The sequence below is a fragment of the Malus sylvestris genome, chromosome 7 (genome assembly GCF_916048215.2).
Source record: "Malus sylvestris chromosome 7, drMalSylv7.2, whole genome shotgun sequence".
NCBI classification, from domain to species: Eukaryota; Viridiplantae; Streptophyta; class Magnoliopsida; order Rosales; family Rosaceae; genus Malus; species Malus sylvestris.
Window position 1 is genome coordinate 24,017,976 of NC_062266.1, and position 22,983 is coordinate 24,040,958.

Genomic DNA, 22,983 nt, shown 5'->3' on the forward strand with positions numbered 1-22,983 from the left:
TTTTTAGGAGTTTTGCAAGAGTGTTGGAACTAGCTTTTTAGAGAAAATGGAGTCCTATTTATAGAGCATGACAGGCCCTCTTTGGAAGAAAGAGTGGCTGGCCCTTAGGTATTTTTTTGGGTGTAATGGATGATTTAATTGATGATTAATGGATTAATTAGGAATTAGTCCATTAATTAGCCAATTAACCTCCACTTAATGGAATGTTATGTAGGTTATAAAATAATTACCTAAGATGAGGATGGATGAGAATATCTTTGAATTTGTTACCTATTTTGGACACTTTTGACTTGATTGACGGATGATTGTCCACTGTTCGCGCGTAGGAATCCCGATGTGCCTCAAAGGTATTTTTGTCCTCTTTTACCCAAAAATCCACGTGTCTCCTTGTAATTATTTTTGGCTCCACAATCCTTATTTCCCTCTCCCTCTCATCAGTGACAAATGTGGAGCCAAAAATAATCAAGAAAATTATGGAGGTGACATACGGATTTTTGGATTAAAAGGACAAAATTACCCTTGAGGCACACCGGGATTCCCATGCACATGCAATAGACAATAACGGCTCAATCAAGGACTAGTCAAAGGTGATCAAAGTGGTATTTATTCAAATCCCTCTTATCACTCCTCATCAAATCCTTATTCAAAATGTGACTTCCAAAACTTCCTATTTAATTTGGGATTAATTAATATGTTAATTGAAAGATATTATTTCACATAATATCTTGCAATTATTCTCCAAATACACCATATATGGCTGTCCACTATTCTCCAAATAGGGCCGGCGACTCCCCTATAAATAACCCTATTATCCCATTAAAAAGTTAAGTCATTTGCTACCCACAAACTCTTAAACACATTCTTTTTCAGAATTCTGACTTTGGCATCGGAGATTCTTCGGCCAAAGCCCCTCATTCATTGTGGGTGCGTGAGGTTTTTGGCCTTAATCTTAGGTGTTATTATTTTGCAGTGCATTTTTGTCAAATGAGAAGATGGTGGAAATTTGTATCCACAAATTGGTGCTTTCATTGAGAGTTTGATTCACATGCTCGAAGAAGATTCTCGAATTCAAAGTTTCTTATTTCTCATTCATTCGTAAATTTTTTCGTAATTTCTTATTCCTAGAATTTTTTAATTCTTTGAATAGCGGTAAAGGAAAAATACAATGATGAGAACTTCGGAAACCACGACAAACAGAACTTCTTACGTTTAAAGATCTGGATCAAACACGATGATCCACGAGGCTGAACGCGATGGCAAGATAAGTAACTTTGCCACCACGGAGCACCACCACCATGGCAGCCACAATTACTGTCGTGGCAGTGAGGAGTGGGCTAGTTCCATGGCAGTAAGCCTACTAAGAGCAGAGAGCAGCTGCTCTAACAACCCAGGAGGCGGCCCAAGCAGCCCATGCCACAAAGCAGCCGAGCCAGGCTCGTCACGAGCTGGCCCAAGCTGCTGCCCTAGTAGCGCAGGCCCAAGGAGCATCGTAAACCCGAGCTGCGCTAACAATCCTTTCGGCCTAAGCTGCAGCCCCAACAGCGCAGATCTAACACTCTATCAGCGTCGCACCGCACCCAAGCACGCCACATATAGCTTAGCCCACTTCCGCAGCTCAACCTGTTTCCATGTCCCACTTGGCAATCCCGATTAGTCCAAGACCGATTCAACCATCTCAGTTTTAGATTTCTAGACCAACGATTGATGCGGGGGTATTTTCACCCCAAGTTTCTACATATTTGACTATCGCAGCTCAAAATTTTGCACACGAAGTCCACTACACTTCTTCCATTTATGGAGAAACCTACCATCCAAGCTCTTCTATCCCGCATGGTGAACAACACTTGTCCCGAAAAATCATAGAGTTGATAAGCGCCCTCGCGTTGCAAACAACCTTGGTGAATCATCTTTTGCAACGTACCTAGATGTAGTATGCCCTAGAGGAGGTGTCTCAAAGCAAGACAAGGGCAGATGACGAACCTCTTCAACAGCGTCCCAGTAAGCAACCCTTCATCCAACCATGAATAGAGCGTCTGGCAGTGTACACTTCCGCCTACGTCCTCGGGATAGCGTATACTCTCGTTTTAACGCGCGAATAAGTGTGCACTCTCAATTAAGCCCACAAACGAGCATACATTCACGGCTAAAGACATACTCTGATTATCAACAAGGACAATCTTCTAGGTGAAATGGTCATTCGCAGCTAGGCCCGCAAGGAGCATCATCCACCTCATATCGGAGTAAGCAACATAGTGGACAAAAAGAAGCAGTCCTTTAATTTGACTCAAGTTCAACCAGCAGCCTACAAGTAACCTGCTCTCCTGCCAGGAACATACTACATGCATCGTAGTCGCGGCATTGATGAGCTAAGCATAAGGAAGAGCAAACTAGACCAACATGTCATGATTGAGGGCAGTCAGAAGCTCCGCTGCCTCAACAAAGGCAAATTCAAGAAGAAGTTGAGAGACTCCCGACCAAACAATTGCGCGATTTCCAGCACAACGAAGCTATTGACAAGGCACTCCGATGAGACATGACCAATATAAGCAAGTCACATTTCATTAACAAGATTGAGCAAACAAAACCATCCCACATACACTGGCGGATTCAAAGATTACTTTTGTTTCAACAAATGAAGTAACTCAGCCTAATGGCGCATCGAGGGTAGACGGGTACCAGAATGACACACCAAACCAACCTCTAAGAACCAGGGGCAGGTCATGTTTTCATCACTCTAGACGATTCAATACTAGAGCAACACATCACCAGTAGCTGAGCATCGTGGACCTAGTGGACCAATTCCTCATACTGCGCACAACTTAGCCCAAGCTGACCCCCGGCTCCACGCTCATAGCCGTGCCTACTTGCCCCACGACTCCCGGCCGCCCTCAATCTGTCACTATGGCTCCTAGCCGTGCCGATCTTACCCTGTGGCTCCTAACCTCGCCGACCAAGCCCACGGTACTTCAAACTTCAAAGCATCCAATGATGGAGTAGAATACAAGGCTTTACTAGCAGCCCCTACTAGCGAAAAACTTAATGGTGAAGAAGCTTGCAATCCGTTCAGATTCTCAGTTGACCGTCAACCAAGCCTCAGAAGAACACATGATGAAACATCTAAGGAAGAGTCAAAGGTGATCAAAATAGTATTTATTCAAATCCCTCTTATCACTCCTCATCAAATCCTTATTCAAAAGGTAACTCCCAAAACTTCCTATTTAATTTGGGATTAATTACCATGTTAATTGCAAGATATTAGTTCACATAATATCTTGCAATTATTCTCCAAATACACCATATATGACCTCCAAATAGGGCAGTCCACTCTCTTATAAATAGCCCTATTATCCTACTAAAAAGCTAAGTCATTTGCTACCCACAAACTCCTAAACACATTCTTTTTAGAATTCTAACTTTGACATCAAAGATTCTTCAGTCAAAGCCCTCCCCCCACCCCCCCCCCCCCAACAAATTTATCATGGGCACGTGAGGCTTTTGGCCTTAATCTTAGGTGTTATTATTTTGCAGGTGCATTTTTGTCAAATAAAAAATAACAGAAATTTGCATCCACAACAACATACAAGACAATACTACAACAACCAGCTCAACCCCCTTAATGTGTTTTTGCTGAGCTTGTCGACGTGATTGATGGAACTAACTCCCCCTTAATGTGTTTTTGCTGAGCTTGTCGACATGATTGATGGAACTAACTAACGTGTTTATTAAGAGATGTGCATCCAATATTCCAGAGTTTGATATTATAAGCAAGGGAAATTTAAGATCAGTTGCGTTGGCGCTCATGGGGGTGATGTATTGATCTTATCACTCTTCTATGAATAATTATTAGTAATAATGTCATTTTATGTTTTTGTTTTGGGATGAGCTAAGATACATACGCCTCGTCTAGTCTTTAATTAGGATTGAATTAGAATGATAACTCATAAAATTCAAAGTATATTAAATGCCAAGATGAATGATTTTTCTTTTTTTTTTTTACTAGAAGGGGATTAGATATAAAGAAATTTCTCCCTTATGATCCTCTTATTTTGAGGAGAGATTTTTCAATATACCGAAAACATGGTTCAGTACCCAATCGTCATAATATACAAGTGATTTGATATTTGAAAAAAATTCCAACCATTTATATTATGACATTTAGTGTAACATGCCGTGTTTTTAGTACATTGAAAATTTTCTCTATTTTGAGGGGGTTTGGAAACAACAAGTTTCCTTAAGTAATTCATCTGCTACTTACCAAACAATTTTTTTTTCATGTTTTCCTTCAACATACCTTTGTATTGTGAGTTCAATCCTAAGGATTAAACCAGGCCGTAGTATAATTATTTTTGTCACGGTAATTAATTACATTTGGAGTTGATTATAACTCCTAACATAAATTAACTTCATCTTCAATAGATGTGAGTATCAATATGACATAATAATCCATCAGAACCATACTTGGCAGTTGGCACTTCCCTGTGAATTAGCCGTTGTTTTCAATAGCACAGAGAGTACACAAAACCAATACTTTGGAAATTATTTATTTATTTATTTATTTTGCACATAAACTCCGCCGTGTAAGTTTATCTTACATTGCCGGTCCCAAGCCCGGATAAAGGAGGAGAGGGAGGGCGTCAGGTAGTCGACAGCCGGCACTCCATGATCACGTCGAATCCTTATGAAAATGAATCCAGAACGAAATCGCACTAAAGCTAGGGCGTCACCTGTAAGTGGCGCGCTATGTGGCCCGAGCACAGTGATAAGTGAGCAAGGGTCGCTGTATCTCCATCGGCATCCGGATGCAGTGTTAAATGAGCAAGGGGGCTATAGAAACTTCTTTTCGAACGACTCCACTCAAAGTTGTTTGGGAGCATATGCTCCTATCAACTTTACACGGGACACACAAAAGAAGTACTTTGATCCTATTAGACGGGGAAGGGTGAAGAAGCTAGGACAGAAGGGTAGAGTTCAAAAGAGCAAAATGCGTTTAGGAACGTGGAATATAGGAACCTTGACGGGAAAATCTATGGAAGTAGTAGAAGTTATGGTGAGGAGAAGGATAAATATTATGTGCCTACAAGAAACTAAGTGGGTTGGTCGTAAGGCAAAGGATCTAGAAAACTCAGGGTTTAAACTATGGTATTCGGGCACAAATAGAACGAGAAACGGTGTTGGCATCATCGTGGACAAGACCTTGACACAAGATGTTGTAGATGTCAAGAGGGTAAGAGATAGAATCATGGCAATCAAGATTGTAATAGGACAAGAACTTATCAATGTGATTAGTGCGTACGCACCTCAAGTAGGGTTGGATACGAGTTCGAAGGAGAAATTTTGGGAAGACCTTGGAAACTTGGTGCAAGGAATTGCTCAGACGGAGAAGTTATTTATATGAGGAGATTTAAATGGACACGTGGGCAGGGAGACAGGCAACTATGGAGGTTTTCATGGTGGCCATGGTTTTGGGGAGAGAAACGAGGATGGGGAAGCTATCTTAGATTTTGCAATGGCATATGATCTCTTCTTAGCCAACACCTTCTTTAAGAAGAGAGAAGAACATGTGATCACCTACAAGAGTAGGTCGTCAAAAACACAAATAGATTTTCTTCTAATGAGGAAAGGGGATCGTATAACTTGTAAGGATTGCAAAGTTATACCAGGAGAGAGCGTGGCTAATCAACATCGCTTGTTGGTGATGGATGTACATATCAAAAGAGTGAGAAAAAAGAACAAGACTTGGAAATGCCCAAGGACTAGATGGTGGAATCTAAAAGAAGAAAAACAAGCCATTTTCAAAGAGAAAGTAATCACCCAGTGTGTGTGGGATAGAGAGGGGGAAGCTAACCAAATGTGGGATTCCATGGCTAGTTGTATCCGAAAAGTAGCAAAAGAGGTATTAGGAGAGTCCAAGGGCTTTGCCCCACACCAAAAGGAATCTTGGTGGTGGAATGAGGAGGTACAAACAAAGGTGAAGGCTAAGAAGGAATGTTGTAAAGCCTTATACAAGGATAGGACCGATGAAAATGGTGAAAGGTATAGAAAAGCGAAGCAAGAGGTGAAGAAAGCTGTGAGAGAAGCTAAGTTAGCAGCTTATGACGATATGTATAAGCGACTAGATACCAAAGAAGGAGAGTTGGATATCTATAAACTAGCTAGAGCAAGGGAAAAGAAGACAAGGGACCTAAACCAAGTGAGGTGCATCAAGGATGAGGATGGAAAGGTTCTTGCTACAGAGAACGCGGTTAAAGACAGATGGAAAGGTTATTTTCATAATCTTTTCATTGAAGGACATGAAAGGAGTGCTTCTTTAGGAGAGTTGAGTAACTCAGAAGAGTGTAGAAACTACTCTTTTTATCGTAGAATCCGGAAGGAAGAAGTGGTTGTAGCTTTGAAGAAGATGAAGCATAGAAAAGCAGTAGGCCCAGACGATATACCAATCGAAGTGTGGAAAGTTTTGGAAGAGACAGGTATAACATGGCTCACTGACCTTTTCAATAGGATTTTGAAAACGAAGAAGATGCCAAATAAGTGGCGAATGAGCACTTTGGTGCCTATCTACAAGAATAAGGGCGATGTACAAAATTGCATGAACTATAGGGGTATTAAGCTAATGAGTCATACAATGAAGCTTTGGGAGAGAGTCATTGAGCATAGATTGAGGCAAGAGACACGGGTTTCGGACAACCAATTCGGGTTCATGCCAAGGCGCTCAACCATAGAGGCAATCTATCTCTTACGAAGATTGATGGAAAGATATAGAGATGGGAAAAAGGATTTACACATGGTCTTTATAGATTTGGAAAAAGCGTATAATAGGGTCCCAAGAGACATTCTTTGGAGGATTTTAGAGAAGAAAGGAGTACGAGTAGCATATATCCAAGCTATACAGGATATGTATGAAGGAGCAAAGACTGCCGTAAGAACTCATGAAGGACAAACCGAAAGCTTTCCCATAACTGTAGGATTACATCAAGGCTCATCCTTAAGTCCTTACCTTTTTGCGTTGGTAATGGATGAGTTAACAGGACATATTCAAGATGATATTCCTTGGTGTATGCTTTTCGCAGACGATATAGTGTTGATAGATGAAACTCAGGAAGGGGTAAATGCAAAGCTTAACCTTTGGAGATAAGTGTTGGAATCTAAAGGTCTTCGCCTAAGCCGATCAAAGACAGAATATATGGAGTGCAAGTTCAGTGCAAATGGAGGCCAAAACGAGTTAGGGGTGAGGATCGGAGATCAAGAAATACCAAAGAGCAATCGTTTTCGTTACCTAGGATCTATCTTGCAAAAGAACGGAGAATTAGATGGAGATCTCAACCATAGAATACAAGCTGGATGGATGAAGTGGAAGAGTGCATCCGGCGTGTTGTGTGACCGCCGTATGCCACTGAAGCTCAAGGGAAAATTTTATAGGACGGCAATAAGGCCGGCGATGCTGTATGGCACAGAATGTTGGGCGGTGAAGCATCAACACGTACACAAAATGGGTGTAGCGGAGATGAGGATGCTTCGTTGGATGTGTGGGCACACGAGAAAGGATAAGATTAGGAATGAGGATATCCGGGGTAAAGTAGGAGTAGCCGAAATTGAAGGAAAGATGAGAGAAAATCGGTTACGGTGGTTTGGACATGTGCAAAGAAGGCCTACTGACGCTCCGATTAGAAGATGCGACTATAGGACAGAGGTTCAGGGCCGAAGGGGTAGAGGAAGACCTAGGAAAACTTTGGAAGATACCCTAAGAAAAGACTTAGAGTACTTGGATCTAACGGATGACATGACACAGGACAGAACATAATGGCATTCTAAGATTCATATAGCCGATCCCACTCAGTGACTTGGATTTTCCAAGTCTCCAACCGAGAAGTTTTCCTCACTCGGGAAATTAAGGGAACACTACCTCAACCTACATGCTCCACTCACAAAGCTTCAACATACAAGCTTCAACAAAAGAAAATTCAAAGAACTTAGCGAAGAAGGCTTTGGTGTATTTAACACAATACGTTGAAATGAAGGAAAGCTTATTTATTGATATCCCCGATAAGTTACAAATATGTACATATACTTGAGTCAAAATAAACAAACAAGAGGGAGCCTTCACAAAGGTTGCTTAGGAGAAGTCTCAGCAGTCGATAGAGCCCCAGAAAGAGAAGGCACCGGAGGGGGATCATTCGGAGCCTCAGTACTGGACAAAACCCTAGAAGGATGAGGCATCAGAGGTTGATCATTTGGAGCTTCATTACGCGGTACAGCCCCAGAAGACGAAGGCAATAAATGCCTTTGGAACAAACCCACAAATCTCTGATGATCAAGTAAAACCTGACCATCAGATTCCTTCATCTGGTCAAGCTTCCTCTTCATGTTTGTAGCATAGTCATGTGTTAGCCGGTGTAACTGTTTATTCTCATGCTTGAGCCCTCTAATCTCCTGTTTGAGACTCATCACTTCAGCCGCCAATGATTCAACTTGGCGGGTTCGAGCAAATAGGCGTTGGGCCATATTAGACACAGAACCTGCACACTGAACACTGAGAGCCAGATAATCCTTAACAGCCAACTCATCAGACCGTTTGGAAAGTAGTCTGTTATCTTTGGGAGTGAGAAGGTTCCTGGCCACTACCGCAGCGGTCATATCATTCTTCATCACGGAATCCCCAACGGTAAGAGGACCAGTAGGGGAGACGAAGGATGGGCGCCATATGTTGTCTGGAGAAGGCGGGGTTGCCTCTTCAACAAGGTTCAAGTCAAAACGACGGTCGGAGGGGCCAGACATTTTCAAAGGTGTTGAAGAGAGAAGAGGTCGGACAAATCAAGATCTTAGAAGTGCAAGAATGGAGCTTCTACTAGTGGATATTCAAGTGGGCTTTGGAACTTAATGTCAACCCCTATAAAAATCTGCACTCGACGAAGCTTCAGAAATCGAAGAGGCGCCTGCTCAGAAATCGAAGAGGCGTTTGCTTTCTCAAAAGTTGGGCTGCTCAGAGACCACGAGGGTCGATCTCAGAAATCGAAGAGGCGTTTACTTTCTCAAAAGCTGGGCTGCTCAAAGACCACGAAGGCCGATCTCAGAAATCGAAGAGGCTTGCTTTCTCAAAAGCTGGGCTGCTAAGAGACCACGAGGGCCGATCTTAGAAATCGAAGAGGCACCTACTTTTCCAGCTTTGTCAGCACCTGTCACACGCACACTCAGCTTTGCAGAAATTATGGGCATTCTGTCGAAGATTTCTGGCGAAGTAGAAAGCACATGAATCGTACTGTTCAATCACCCACTTCCCACACGCAACAGTAACTCATGGGTACCACAGATAACTTTGCCAAAGTTCTCTGACAAAGTTGAGACACGTGAAGCTTGCAGCTCCCGTTACATCGCTCTGACCAAGAAGGGTAAAAGAATTGCAAAGAAACAACACTAACAAAGTTTAGACACATAAATTTTGAAGGTCTAGCTACCATATTATTACCCACAAGGGTAAAGGAACAGTACCACTGCTGGATAATTGGAAAGTCCCGGTGTGTCAACCTCTGTGCTTCGTGGCAAGGTAGACTAGCAAACATGCCCAACCTTTACTCACATTCGAGAAAACACTCCCAACAGGATTGCTTGCTCCAAAATCGAAAAGGCACCGCCCTCCGAATCTCGAGAGCCAGACTCCCAACATGATTACTTTCTCAAAAATCGAAGAGAGGGTAAAGGAACAATACCACTGCTGGATAATTGGAAAGTCCCTGTGTGTCAACTTTTGTGCTTCGTGGCAAGGTAGACTAGCAAACATGCCCAACCTTTACTCACATTCGAGAAAACACTCCCAACAAGATTGCTTGCTCCAAAATCGAAGAGGCACCGCCCTCCGAATCTCGAGAGCCAGACTCCCAACATGATTACTTTCTCAAAATTGAAGAGACACCGCTCTCCAAATCTCGAGAGCCAGACCCCCAGCAGGATTGCTTTCTCAAAAATCGAAGAGGCATCGTTCTCCGAATCTCGAGAGCCAGATCCCCGACAGGATTGCTTGTTCGAAAACCGAAGAGGCACCACTTTCCCAACTTCAAGAGCTGGATCTCCTTGGATAAAGCTTGTCTGTAATCTTCACACGCAACATCAGCTTTACAGATACCACAGACCACTTTTTCAAAGTGCTCTGACAGAGTTAAAACATGTGAAGCTGGCAGCTCCCACTACCGTGCTATGACCAAACAGGGTAAAGGAATAGCATTATTACTTGATGTTAGGGAGACTCCTATATATGTCGACCTCCATCCCTAACGGACAGGCAGACCTGCAAAAATGCTCAACCTTTTCTCTTATCTGAGAAGGCACTCCCAACGAAGCCTTTCGAAATATTCAGCTTTCTTTCCCCCCGATAATACCTCTGTAAACAAGCTATACTAGAGCAAGAATATCTCATATCATCAGGGTTAAAAGCAAGAGTATCCCATATCATGCTTTTTCCCTGTCTTTTCCTTTGGCCTTGTTCTTACCTGCAAGACAAGGAGAAAGAGAGCAATCAGTCAGCACTTGGAATCAAGCTTCCAGCCAGGAACTGACTGCCTGGAACCCCTTACCTGATTACTTACCTGGCATTGCTCTCAAGTACTCATCTTCAACATCTTATGCTTCCAGGGAAGATACCGCATCTGCCTGAGGAACAGATAGGGCAAATGAGAAGGATACAAGGAAGCATGTGGAGACAAGCGTAATAGCACACGTGCCGATACATCCACTACTCTGTCAAAAGCAAAAGTATCCCATATCAGCAGGGTCGAACGTACTCTAGATTTGATGGACTTGTTTTGACCCTCAAATTCTTCAGTCGGCCTTATACTCTGGAGGAAACCAGAAAACCCTCCAGCCCGGTTCAAGAATAAGCCTGTGGAAAGTTACTTCTTCAAAAGCAAAAGTATCCCATATCATCTCTTCTCATTTTTCTTCTCTTTATCCTTCATGCTGCCTGCAAGATAGGGAGAATATGAACAATCAGCCGGAGCTCTGATTGCTTACCTTGTCTGTCACCTCTTTCAGCAGATCCCCTAGCCCGGCGACTTGGGGGACTCCTACTACATGGTTTGTATCGCGCTTGACCAAGCCTGAAACTACAAGTAAGCTTCAAGTGAAATTGATACATTACCTTGTGCATCTCCACCAATTACAGATACCACCCTTGGATGGAGGAAGAGTACTTCCAAAGAAGATGCCACATCTACCTATGAGACAGATAAGGCAAGTCAAGACGATACCACACTCCGGTACTTAGAAGTTTCGTGGTTACGAGATCATTCTCCCACAATATTTCCTAATGTCATTTGTACTAAATCATTCATTTGTACTCACTAAAGGAGAGCTTGAACCTATGTACTTGTGTAAACCCTTCACAATTAATGAGAACTCCTTTATTCCGTGGACGTCGCCAATCTGGGTGAACCACGTACATCTTGTGTTTGCTTTCCTATCTCTATCCATTTATATACTTATCCACACTAATGACCGGAGCAATCTAGCGAAGATCACAAAAAGTGACCGTTTTCGCTACCTAAGATCTATCTTGCAAGAGAACGGAGAATTAGATGGAGATCTCAACCATAGAATACAAGCTGGATGGATGAAGTGTAAGAGTGCATCCGGCGTGTTGTGTGACCGTCGTAGGCCACTGAAGCTCAAGGGAAAATTTTATAGGACGGCAATAAGGCCAGCGATGTTGTATGGCACAGAATGTTGGGCGGTGAAGCATCAACACGTACACAAAATGGGTGTAGCGGAGATGAGGATGCTTCGTGGGATGTATGGGCACACGATAAAGGATAAGATTGGGAATGAGGATATCCGAGGTAAAGTAGGAGTAGCCAAAATTGAAGGAAATTTGAGAGAAAATCGGTTCCGGTGGTTTGGACATGTGCAAAGAAGGCCTACTGACGCTCCGGTTCGAAAATGTGACTACGGGACAGAGGTTCAGGGCCGAAGGGGTAGAGGAAGACCTAGGAAAACTTTGGAAGAGACCCTAAGAAAAGACTTGAGTACTTGGATCTAACGGAGGACATGACACAAAACCGAGCGCAATGGCGTTCTAGGATTCATATAGCCGACCCCACTTAGTGGGAAAAGGCTTTGTTGTTGTTGTATTTATTTTGCACATACTTAATTAGCTGTGCTGACTTGTGAGTAAATTATTTTTCAAAAAAAAAAAAAGTTTGTGTGAATAATTTAAAAGTATATAATAAATTCAAGAGGAGCCAAGATGGTGTCACCATATGCGGAACTAAATAGTTAAGAAATAGCTCAAAATAATTTGATATGATAAAAGTTTACGAGTTGGTTACAGGGCTGGGCACGGGCCGGGCCGAGCCGGGCCGAACCTAAGTTTGTAGGAACCTGACATTACCCGAAACGGGCCGGGGCGGGGCGGGGATTGGATTTTCTTGTATAGGAACCGGACATTACCCGGCCCGGTTAAAACGGGCCGGTTCGGGCCGGGTTCACGGGTACCCTTTTTTTTTTTTTTTTTAACTGCACTGCACAGTTTGAAAACTGCAGTTTGCAAACTGCACAGATTGCAATTTGCAACTGCACAATCACAGTGACACTGCATTTATGCAGATTTTGCACAAATTCACCATTATTCACATCTAATCTAAATACAAAGTCTAATATCCAAGTTCATAAATTAAGTTTTAACAATACATCCAAAATAACAATATTACATCGTCCTCCAACATCTAAAAATGAAATCCACATACACAATATCCGAAAGTCCAAGACATCCAAATTCCAAAAATCAAATACTCCAAAACAACATAAACATGACATCCGCAATAAATTTCAAATTAAAACCACATCCAACGCCCAAGTTCCAACAACAATCCTCAATTCCTCATTGAATCTGTAAGCAAAAATAGAATATAAACATCATATTATCCTCATTGAACTTGAAAATTTATCATGTCATAACCATCTAAATTCAGTTTTTTCAAATTGTCTTCAGATACTCACTGTACAAAAGTGAACTTGACGCATAGTCATATTAGTCATGTCATTCGACTAGATACAAATGGAAACATGATCTATTAAATATAAATGCACAAAGATTTCATGACAAGTGAATTATGGTAGCAACCTCACATTCTTATTAACCACTATATATCACTGAAACAAAATCTGATCACACGTGCTGCATTGCAATCTCAAGTCCATTACAAACATGATAGACAAACAAAACTATACTCAATCGAACCGCAGCTATGCGAGCAACTATGCACAAACTCCCATTAATTTCCCACAACTCCGACATTATTGATCAGTTGGACAGAATCCCAGCTACCCACATTACAACCGAAAAGTCTTAAATCCAAATTATTGATTCGAACAGAATGACATAAACATAAATCACCACAAAATTTCATCACTGAAATCCAAAAAAGTCATGAACATCACACAAAGTACAGATTTTCAACCTGAAAAACCACCTACTCAGAAACATTTCATCTCAAATAAATCAAACCCATCTCAAATTTTCCACCTATCAGTTAGATGAATCCCAAGAGCCATGCAAACACAGCAAGCACAAAAATCCCAGAAAAAAAAATACCCACAAACAGATGCACTGCAATCGCATCCAAACATCAAAAGAAAAAGGAAATTTACGGGCATACTAAAATGGCAATATACAAGAAAGTGAGGAACTTTATAGAACAAACACGTACCCTTTGATAAAAAAGCATATAATTTGAGAACCCATTTGGATTCATCAACCCATCAATGGCGGCGGAGGGCTTCGATTTCTCGTAACGCCGACTGATAGCCGCGGACCTCACGGTAAGGTTGACGGAGATTCGGAGGGCTATGTACACGTCGGAGTAGGATCCGGACCCGAAGCTCTTCTCAGGCCCACCTCCCGGTACCCTAGCTCATCGACGGCGAAGCCTTAGTGTAAACCCTAGATCGAGGTCTGATGATGATGGTGGCGGCGATAAAGGAGATTCAAGGAGATTTTGCATGTTGGAAGGTTGAAGGAGATTCAAGGAGGAGAGATCGAGGGAGGAGAGATCGAGAGAATGGAAAGTTGAGGAAGTGAGTCTGAGAATGAGAGTCTTGGGAGTCTCGGACAAGAATAAGAGAGAGAGAGAGAGAGAGAGAGAGGGTGAAATCAATGGTAGGAAATCAAGGTAGGAATCAACGGTCCGGGCTGGGGGCCCGTATTTTCCCATTTCTGTACCCGCCCCGCCCCGTTATTTACCTATACCCGGCCCGCCCCGCCCCCTTTTGAATTTACAATATCTGTACCCGCCCCGTACCCGCCCCTTACCCGCATTACCCGCCCCTACCCGCGGGTCCAGGACCCGTTTGCCCAGCCCTAGTTGGTTATGTTTATGTGTAGTATACTATGTATAAAATGTGTTTGTTTTAATTGGCATTATATCAACTTGCATTAATCTATATAGACACCAAAGTCATTGTCCAAAAATTGAGTGCTACAATATGAAATTAGTGTTCACTGTTGATTAAGAGTAGGAAAATAACATCTCCACCAATTTTCAGAATTAACCAAATATTAAATTAGTGTTGAATATGATTTCCTTCTATTTATAATTGCACTCACTCTCTCTTTGCTAGCTAATAGCTATGGGTTACTAACTTGCTACTACATGGGAGTGGTGGTGTGGTAGGTGTGATTTGAATGAAATAGAAAGATTATGACTCAATTAATTTTGATTTAGAAGTTAATTATTCTGCTTTCGAGCGACAACCACTTTTATACTTGTTCACCATACATGACAATGACCAATTCTACGTGCTTACATGTATAACTTTCACTGATCAAGACACAAAAACACTAACAACAAGAAATACTAGAGATGATGAGCTCTATCCCCAAATTAGAGAAACAATTCAAGTAAAAATGTGTGACACGATATTTTCTTAGAAATTAATACAATGAACACCTTTGAGTAAATAATTGCTCTTTTACTCATAGTTATGATCAATGATGAATCTAGGAATTTTCACAAATGTAAGGCTATAATAGTGTTCAAGAGGTAGTGGGAGTTGAGGAATCCCCAAATTTGATCCAAGATATACCCCTTCAAGAAAGTGTAATTCTTTTCAATTGTTCATTTGAGGATAGTTCTCTTTTGTGCGGGACGCTCTTTTCCTTCGACCGGGTTGAAATCCCCAGCAAGGTTTTTATCGAGGCCCATTATGCACAATATCCTTAATTTGTACGAATTCAGTCTTACTTAATGAATATCGTACTTTTGATCAAACAAAAAAAATCTTTTTTCCTGTCTGCTATGTGTGGCTATGTAACTGACTTTGTGTTACGAACTTAATTAGGAGTTGTTAACGGGGACTAGGCCAAGTTTTAGTCTGGCGGGGTGAGTAAATTTTCACTTAAGTTAAGAGATTAACTTCATGAAAATTAGCACTAAAATTTTCAATTAGTCATATTTTGGACGGTGTTGTGTGAAAGCAAGTGATTGGAAAAGAGAAAATGAAAAATCTTACAGCTTTTGTTCGATTGGAGTTAAACTTAGATATAACACAAAGTCAACAAGTCACGAGATGATGGATCAACCTTATGAATTAAGTGATAAAGTAACGATGGACATGCATTAAGGCATGTACAACAAGGTCAAATTGGTAGAGGACTGAAAGCCATATGGTGCATGTTGAATTGTTGATTGCTCAAAAAGGGCATGAGAATACTAACACACAACACAGGTTGCAAATTGCTTCATCAGAATAAGACACAAGAGCTTCATTAATCGGCACAAAACATGACCTTAAGCAGGCTCCATCCACGATAACAACGGACAGGGAATGCATTAATTCATAATTAATTGACATCTTAACAAGAATTATTTTGGTCCATCACCACCTTTCATCCAACTATTTTTTTTCTTTTTCGAAAACACCTTTCATCAAACTTCTATCTTTAAACGTTCTCTTCTTGTAAATATAAATTATTATCCCAAAAAAAAAGATTAAGGCTAAAAGAAAGATTGGATTCTTGAATTTTTATGAGTAACGGTGTTAACACATCCCATCCAAAAATTTTAACCTTTTATTTTAATTTTTTTTAAATACAACAACAACAATGATCAAGTTTTGTCCCACTAAGTAGGATTGTCTGTATAAATTCTAGAACGCTATTGTGCTAAGTTTTGCTCCAAATGTTCTGCTAGCTCCAAGTACTCCACATCTTTTCTTATAGTCTCTTTTAAAGTCTTCCTCTACCCTTTTTGCCGTGAGCCTCCGACTCTTAATCGCATTGTCTAACCGGAGTATATGTAGGTCTTCAGTTCACATGTCAAAACAATCTTAACCGATGTTCTCTCATTTTATCTTCAATTTCGGTCACTCCTACTTTACCTCGGATAACCTTGTTCTTAATCCTATCTTTTCTCATGAGGCCACACATCTAACGAAGCATTTTCATCTCCGCTATACTCATTTTTTTGCACGTGTTACTTTTTGACCGCCTAATATTCTGTGTCATAAAGAATCGCTGACCTTATTGTCATCCTATAAAAAATAAAAATAAAATTCTTGAGCTTTAGTTGCATAAGATGGCCGCACAACACACCCAATGCACACATCCACTTCATCCATCCAGCTTGTATTCTATGGTTCAGATCTACATCTAATCTCCATTATTTTGCAAGATAGATTCAAGATACTGAAAGCATTCACTCTTCAATACTTCATGGTCTCCAATTCCTCACCTCTAACTCATTTGCACCCTCATTCTCACTAAACTTGCACTTCATATACTCTGTTGTTGACTTACTTAGTGAAAACCTTTAGATTCCAACACTTTCCGCCAAAGGTTTAGCTTCACATCTACTCCTTCCTGTGGTTCATCTAGTAGCACTATATCACCTACATAAAGCATACATCAAGGAATATCATCTTGTATATGTCTCGTTAACTCGTCTATTACCAATGCAAAAAGGTAAGAACTTAAACCTGAGCCTTGGTGTAACTCTATAGTTATGGGAAAACTTTCAGTTTGTCCTTCATGAGTTTTACTACAATCCTTACTCCGTCATACGTATTCCTTATTGCTTGACTATATGCTACTTGTAAATGATTTCTCTTGGGACATTATTATACGCTTTTTCCAAATCTATAAAGATCATGTGCAAATCATTTTTCATATCTCTATATCGCTCCATCGATATTCGTAACGATAGATTGCCTCCATTGTCGAGCGCCCTGGCATTGACCCAAATTGATTCTATGAGACTTGTGTAGCTCAATTAATCTCTCCAGAGCTTCATTGTATGACTCATTAACTTAATACCCTTATAGTTCATGCAAGTTTGTATGTCGCACTCATTCTTGTACATAGGCAACAAAGTGTTTTCTCGCCAATTACTGGGCATCTTCTTCATTTTCAAAATCTTATTGAAAATGTTTGTTAGCCATGCTATACTCATGTCTCCCAAGACCTTCCATACTTCAATCGATATATCGTTGGGACCCACTGCTTTTCTTTACTTCATCTTTTTCAAAGCTACAACCACTTCCTCTTTTCTAATTTGTGCAGTAGAAGGAGTAATTTATACACTCTTCTGAGTTACTAACTCACCCAAAGAAGTACCATGTCATGTCCTTCATTGAAGAGATTTAACGCATTCTCCGCAGAACACCATGTCTACGGCAGAGCTACTCAAACTTCCCGAGGTTTAACAAACACAGATGTAGTTCTTGGTGGCGCAGTGAAGCATCCTGAGGAAGCATCATACGCAGATCTCTTAACTATTTCATCCGTTGACGTTAGCTGCAACAAGTTCATATTAAAGATCTATAAGAAAACAAATCAAGGAGGCCTAGCTCAAATTCTAGTGATATGAGCTCATAAAAATAAACAACTAAATCAGGAGGTATGATCTCATCATTCAGAATCTTTTTTTAGGCTTGAGATGTTAAGCAGAAAATCTCTGGTGCTATTCTACCGACATTGCATCCAGCTGAGATAGCCCTGGCACGCCTTCATGACCATCTTCAATGCTAACTACTACGACTCCAGGGAGAAATGAAGGACCAGTATTCTAGAAACGTACCCGTTCCTGAAAATTTGAATATTATGTATTAAAACTTGGTAGTGAATTTGGTTTATCTCTAAAAGAGATGGGTCGGCTCATAGCGTTTACTATGCAACAAGCCTAGCACTTTTTATTGGAAATGTCAATTCCAAGAAAAAACTTTAAAACTTTTGTAGTGGAACATAAGTACAGATGCCAGGTGATAGGTGCATTATTTATCATATTTTCATATTAATTAACCCTAAGTTTTGTTAAGGAATTGATTATAAAAGAGCCTTATTACTTTCCTTTTCTCATTTTCAGCCAATCTGCGCACTTAGAACGTTTTTGGGGATAATTCAACTTTTTGGAGGAGTTTTGATGCAAGGCTAATTGGAGAAGGAAGCTAAGAGGTGGAAGATCATTGTGTCCAAATTTCGTAATTTTTCATGGAGCCAAACGTTCCAGTTTTACAAATCAATCCCGCAGAAGTAACTTTCCCGTCAGAATTGCACAGCTATGGGAGAATGAAGATTTGGAGGCTTTCCCGATTTTTCCTAGTGACGTGCGATATATGCCTGGAAAGATAAGAGATAAAGCTACGTTTTCCATATTTTCACAGATTTTTCCAGAAGATAAATCGACCCCAAATCTGGCGTGCAAGTCAGATGCCGTATTTCCCAAGTCAAGAAGGACTCTTTCCTAGTTTGTTTCATTAATTACTTGGGAGTTTAATTTGGTTTAAATTAATCTATTATTTAGGTTAATTTAAATTTACATCACCAGGCCTCTCACCTGAATAACATTTGCCGTCCTCAAACGGAAAAGTGGCGAACAGTACCTAATAGTAATACGTAACAAACTTGAAAAGTTCTCCACAGCAGCGAGGATGATGCGACTTCTGAGGCTTAAAAGGATGGATCTGCTAACCTTGGTTTCATTCTGAAAAAAAAAAAAAAAAAAAAAAGAAGCAGAACCAAAATATAATCACTTGACATGTTATAGCAGACACACCATTATCAGAGGTTTCTGCATCACCTGTCAACATCACTAAGAAATACATACGATCAAATGATTGTGGAAATACACGAGTGCTTACAGCGGCCAGCAGTGTTCGTTCTTCTCTTTTGGAGGAAGGCCAACACCCCAAACGTTATATTTGAGAAAGACACAGACATGTTCTAGCAGGCATGGATTACTCAATCAGAAAACATGACATAGGACTATAGGAGTGGAATTTATTCTTGGATCACAGAAAGCATTCAACTTGTAACTCCGAAGTAGCATTACAATGCAGAAGATCATACATTTATTCTAGCAACTATAACTTAGGAATTAGATTAGCAACTGACCTATTGAACCAATCACCAGAACTGTATGAGTCACGATCAAGTGATTTTGACCGAAGCAGCTCATCGTTTAAATACTGATTGGTCATACAATATCCCAGAAATGAACTACAGAAAAATGAATTAATAAACATTAAAAGTAATCCTAGCAGCCTGCCATTTCATAATTGTCACTTTATAGGTTATAGTATACTACAAACACTTGATAACGTATGGTCAATGCAACAGTGTAAAATAAACATTATCCAAAGAACAGAGAAAAATACATGAATTTTTCATTCACCAACATTATATACAAGTTAAGACCTGTCCAAGTGCTATTATACTTGTCGCCAAGTGATTTATCCTGAATCTCTCCTCTAAAGAAATTTCCATAGGAGTCTACAAGGAATGGACTGAGTTAGACAAGAAGTTACCAGTCTGAAGTCCAATAAATACTGCAGAAGTACACATACCTTAAGAGTCACGATGTCAAACAGAGTTTCGTTGTCATGCGCAGAAACATAATTGATCTTGAAAACAAATGTAGTTGTCAATCGTATCGTTTTGCTATGTTAATTATCGTCATTTGACCTTTAAAGCATCAACATGAACAATGCAATAACATCCTGAACGAAATGTAAGCATCTAAATATTAGACTCCAGATTGACTAAAGTTCATAAACTGCTGATACTCAGACTAAGCCCACTTTACAGCTGGCACTCAACCTGGTCAAGATTTTCACAAAACACACTCACTGTGATGACTATGTTCCGTCATAAAAAGAAATTGTGTGTTCAAGAAATACCAAGCTTATGTAGCAGTAGCACCAAAACAAAGAAAATAAAAATATTGATCCAAGATCAGAGAAAATTTAAATGTAAATCGAAACAGTATCCGATGTATGTTTAAAGGACACTGGAAACAATTAGTCAGGATTCTGATGGGAGTTTAATTACATATTCAATCTGAAAGATAGTAGATAATAGTTATGTAAAACAGCAATGCCAACTATAGTTAAATCACTTTAAATGGTCCACGAATAACTTTTAGCATAAACGGGTGACTACCATAAAACAATTAAATTACCAAAAACTAAGAATCTTCAAAACTTAATTTGTTAGAATTGGTGAGTTTTATGATTTTATCTACTTCAGCATTCTCAATCGCATGCACACCTCGATACTCCTCTCATGTGTAAGGCTACAGATTGAAAATTTAAAACAAAAAGTTAATTGATCAGAATTCATTGTATTTAGTCTAGGGAGACAAAACAGTTTATCTAGCGGTGCATTGATAAAACTGACTGGCAAAGAACAAATGCAAAAACATTCTTACAATCGAAAGTGGCAACTGCCAATTGGCATTTGAGAAGAGGTTTGGCGTCCAAATCAGGGGACACATTAAAAGCTCTGTAATCTTTGATAGGTGGAAATTTTTCTTTCACCTAACAAAAATCATTTTATACATGTGCCAGTTCGAAGAAGTTTCAAAACTTCTTCAAAAGTTACATTGAGAAAAACAGCAATAAGAGGCTCCATGAAACTGCTTCTACAGATAACATAACATCTTACATTTTCCGGAAGCCCGTGTTTACCTTCTTCAAGCTTTACATATATATCCTCACCTGCTAGCACAGAAGTCCCATTAAACAATTTTATGATTTAATCATGAACTCCATTACTCGAACTTGAAGTAAGAATTAGTAAAGTCCTTACCTATAATTCCATCACTCGAACAAGATAAAGCAGCAGTTTTACTAGCAAATAAGTAGCAGGAACCATTTCAAACATCCACATTCCAGGCAATAATGGATTCACTAACCCAGAACGCCCTTGAATACAACAAACCACCCTGCAGTTGATCACCCCTCTGCACAGGCATTACAAGATCATAACTTAGCACTAACATGGAAATTGTTCCGAATTCCCCTCCCTCCCGTAGTTTGGATTAAATTAGAATATCGCTCGAATAAAATAAATTCTACAAAATTCAATACACAATGCAAATTTATCACAACAGTAACAAAGTTTAATCCTTTAATCAAAACCCACAACAACTCCTTAATCTTACTTTTACACAAGTTTCTCATATTTTTATTTGTCACCCCTAATTTTTTTTGCCACCAAATTCTAATGCAACATTTGGTTCCGAAATTTACGGAAAAACAATGTAGAAATTCTCGACAGGTTTTAGGTGCAAGAGAGAGAATAAGAAACCTGGGAGGTCGAAGTGGACTGCTCCTCGGCCGACATTGATACGGAGGAAGACGGCTTGCATTGCATTGCCAATTGGGGTTTCTGAAAACCTCGGCAGAGTGGAGTGGAAGGGGGTTTGGTTCGGAGGCGAAACGGCGCCGTAGAGAGGATGAAGGACACGTGGCGAGGCGTTGAGGAGGGAAGTGGCGTATGGTCGTTGGAGCGGTTGGTGGTGGCGGGTAAAAAAGAATTGGAGACGAATATAATAAAGGCATTGGCTTTTTGTTTTAAGAGAATTTCAGAGAAAGAGGGTGTGATTGTGAGGCTCTAAATTTTGCTTTTGGGTTTTTATCATACATGATCTCTGAAATTGACCTACTCTATCAAAATGGTTTCTGAAATTGAAAATCAATCAATGTAATTCTTGAAAATGGATGACGCAAATCAATGTAGTCATTCCCTTAGAATTCCATCAATATTTCTGTTATGTGCTGACGTGGCACATAAATAGGTCCCACAAATCTAATTAAATATTACCATGTGGATTAAAAATGTTTAAATAATAATTTTTTAAGTTTTATATAATTAAAAATTAAAAAAAAAAAACAAGAAGATGAAAAGTTCGTCTTCTTCTTCGCCTCCCACAGGAGCAACCACCCCAATCCTCACCCCACCCCGTCGAACATGTAATCACAGCTAAACAGACGGCCCAATGCCTCAAAGAAACCTCCCTCTTCCAACTCCCCAACCTCCCCACCCCCATTTCTTGCGTCCAAAACTACCAGTCCAAGCTCTCCTCCCTCTCCCTCCTTCCCAATATTGTCAACTACTGCTTTGACCCTTTCTTGTCATCACTGCGGTTTCATGTGCGACTGGGTGGGGAGGGTTGTCTAGGTTGCTCGGATGGGAAGGGAAGAAGAAGATGAACAATTCATATTCTTCTTCTTTTTTTTTCCTTTTTTTTTTTAAGACTTGAAAATTTTTTTAAAAAAAATTAAAAAAAAAAGAATAAGATGCTTCCTCTGTGGGCCCGGCAATCCCACACTAAGTGACAACAAGACATGGGTATTGACCCGTAACACCTCATCCAGCAACACGTCGTCGAGCACCAAAACCAGGCAGGAGTATAAGCCCCTGGTGATTTCAGAATTGTTGTCAGCCGTGAATCTCATCTTGCCCTCCTCATCCATCTCGGCCTGCAGCCACACCCGAGCTGTGCAACCCATGACCTGCTTCGAATCAATCAGACCCGAATCATTAAACTGTGGGAGGAAAGTTGCATAGTGCAACAGGCGTTTAACCCTGTTGTTTGGCTCGAGGAGTTTAACACCGACGTTTGAGCCTTTCTTGCATTCGTCGTCACTGTCGCAAATGTAATCACAGCCAAACACAACCCCACCAAGAAGTGCTGAACTTGAAAGAAGCGGAAGGGGAGGAGG

General features: G+C 40.4%; 1 protein-coding gene and 2 long non-coding RNA genes across 4 annotated transcripts in view; 1 reads left to right on the top strand and 2 right to left on the bottom strand.

The window, feature by feature from the left end:
• Positions 1-4,583: 4,583 nt before the first annotated feature.
• The window catches only part of LOC126629141 (uncharacterized), a 99,641-nt gene continuing 81,241 nt past the window's right edge, over positions 4,584-22,983 (top strand). Inside the window, exon 1 of the mRNA XM_050299056.1 lies at positions 4,584-4,638. The gene's annotated coding sequence lies outside the window, so the exon portion shown is untranslated. The remainder of the gene's footprint in view (positions 4,639-22,983) is intronic.
• Positions 12,624-13,907, bottom strand: LOC126629146 (uncharacterized). The gene is made up of 2 exons (XR_007625671.1): positions 13,692-13,907; positions 12,624-12,871 (listed from the first exon to the last, which is right to left on the bottom strand). It is a non-coding gene; the product is annotated as an uncharacterized LOC126629146 (long non-coding RNA).
• Positions 18,969-21,871, bottom strand: LOC126629145 (uncharacterized). Of its 2 annotated transcripts, XR_007625670.1 has the most exons (6): positions 21,566-21,871; positions 21,065-21,218; positions 20,921-20,973; positions 19,822-19,974; positions 19,673-19,747; positions 18,969-19,198 (listed from the first exon to the last, which is right to left on the bottom strand). It is a non-coding gene; the product is annotated as an uncharacterized LOC126629145 (long non-coding RNA). The 2 variants fall into 2 exon arrangements; XR_007625669.1 differs by lacking the exons at positions 18,969-19,198; positions 19,673-19,747; positions 19,822-19,974 and having other exon boundaries at positions 20,614-20,973; positions 21,566-21,861.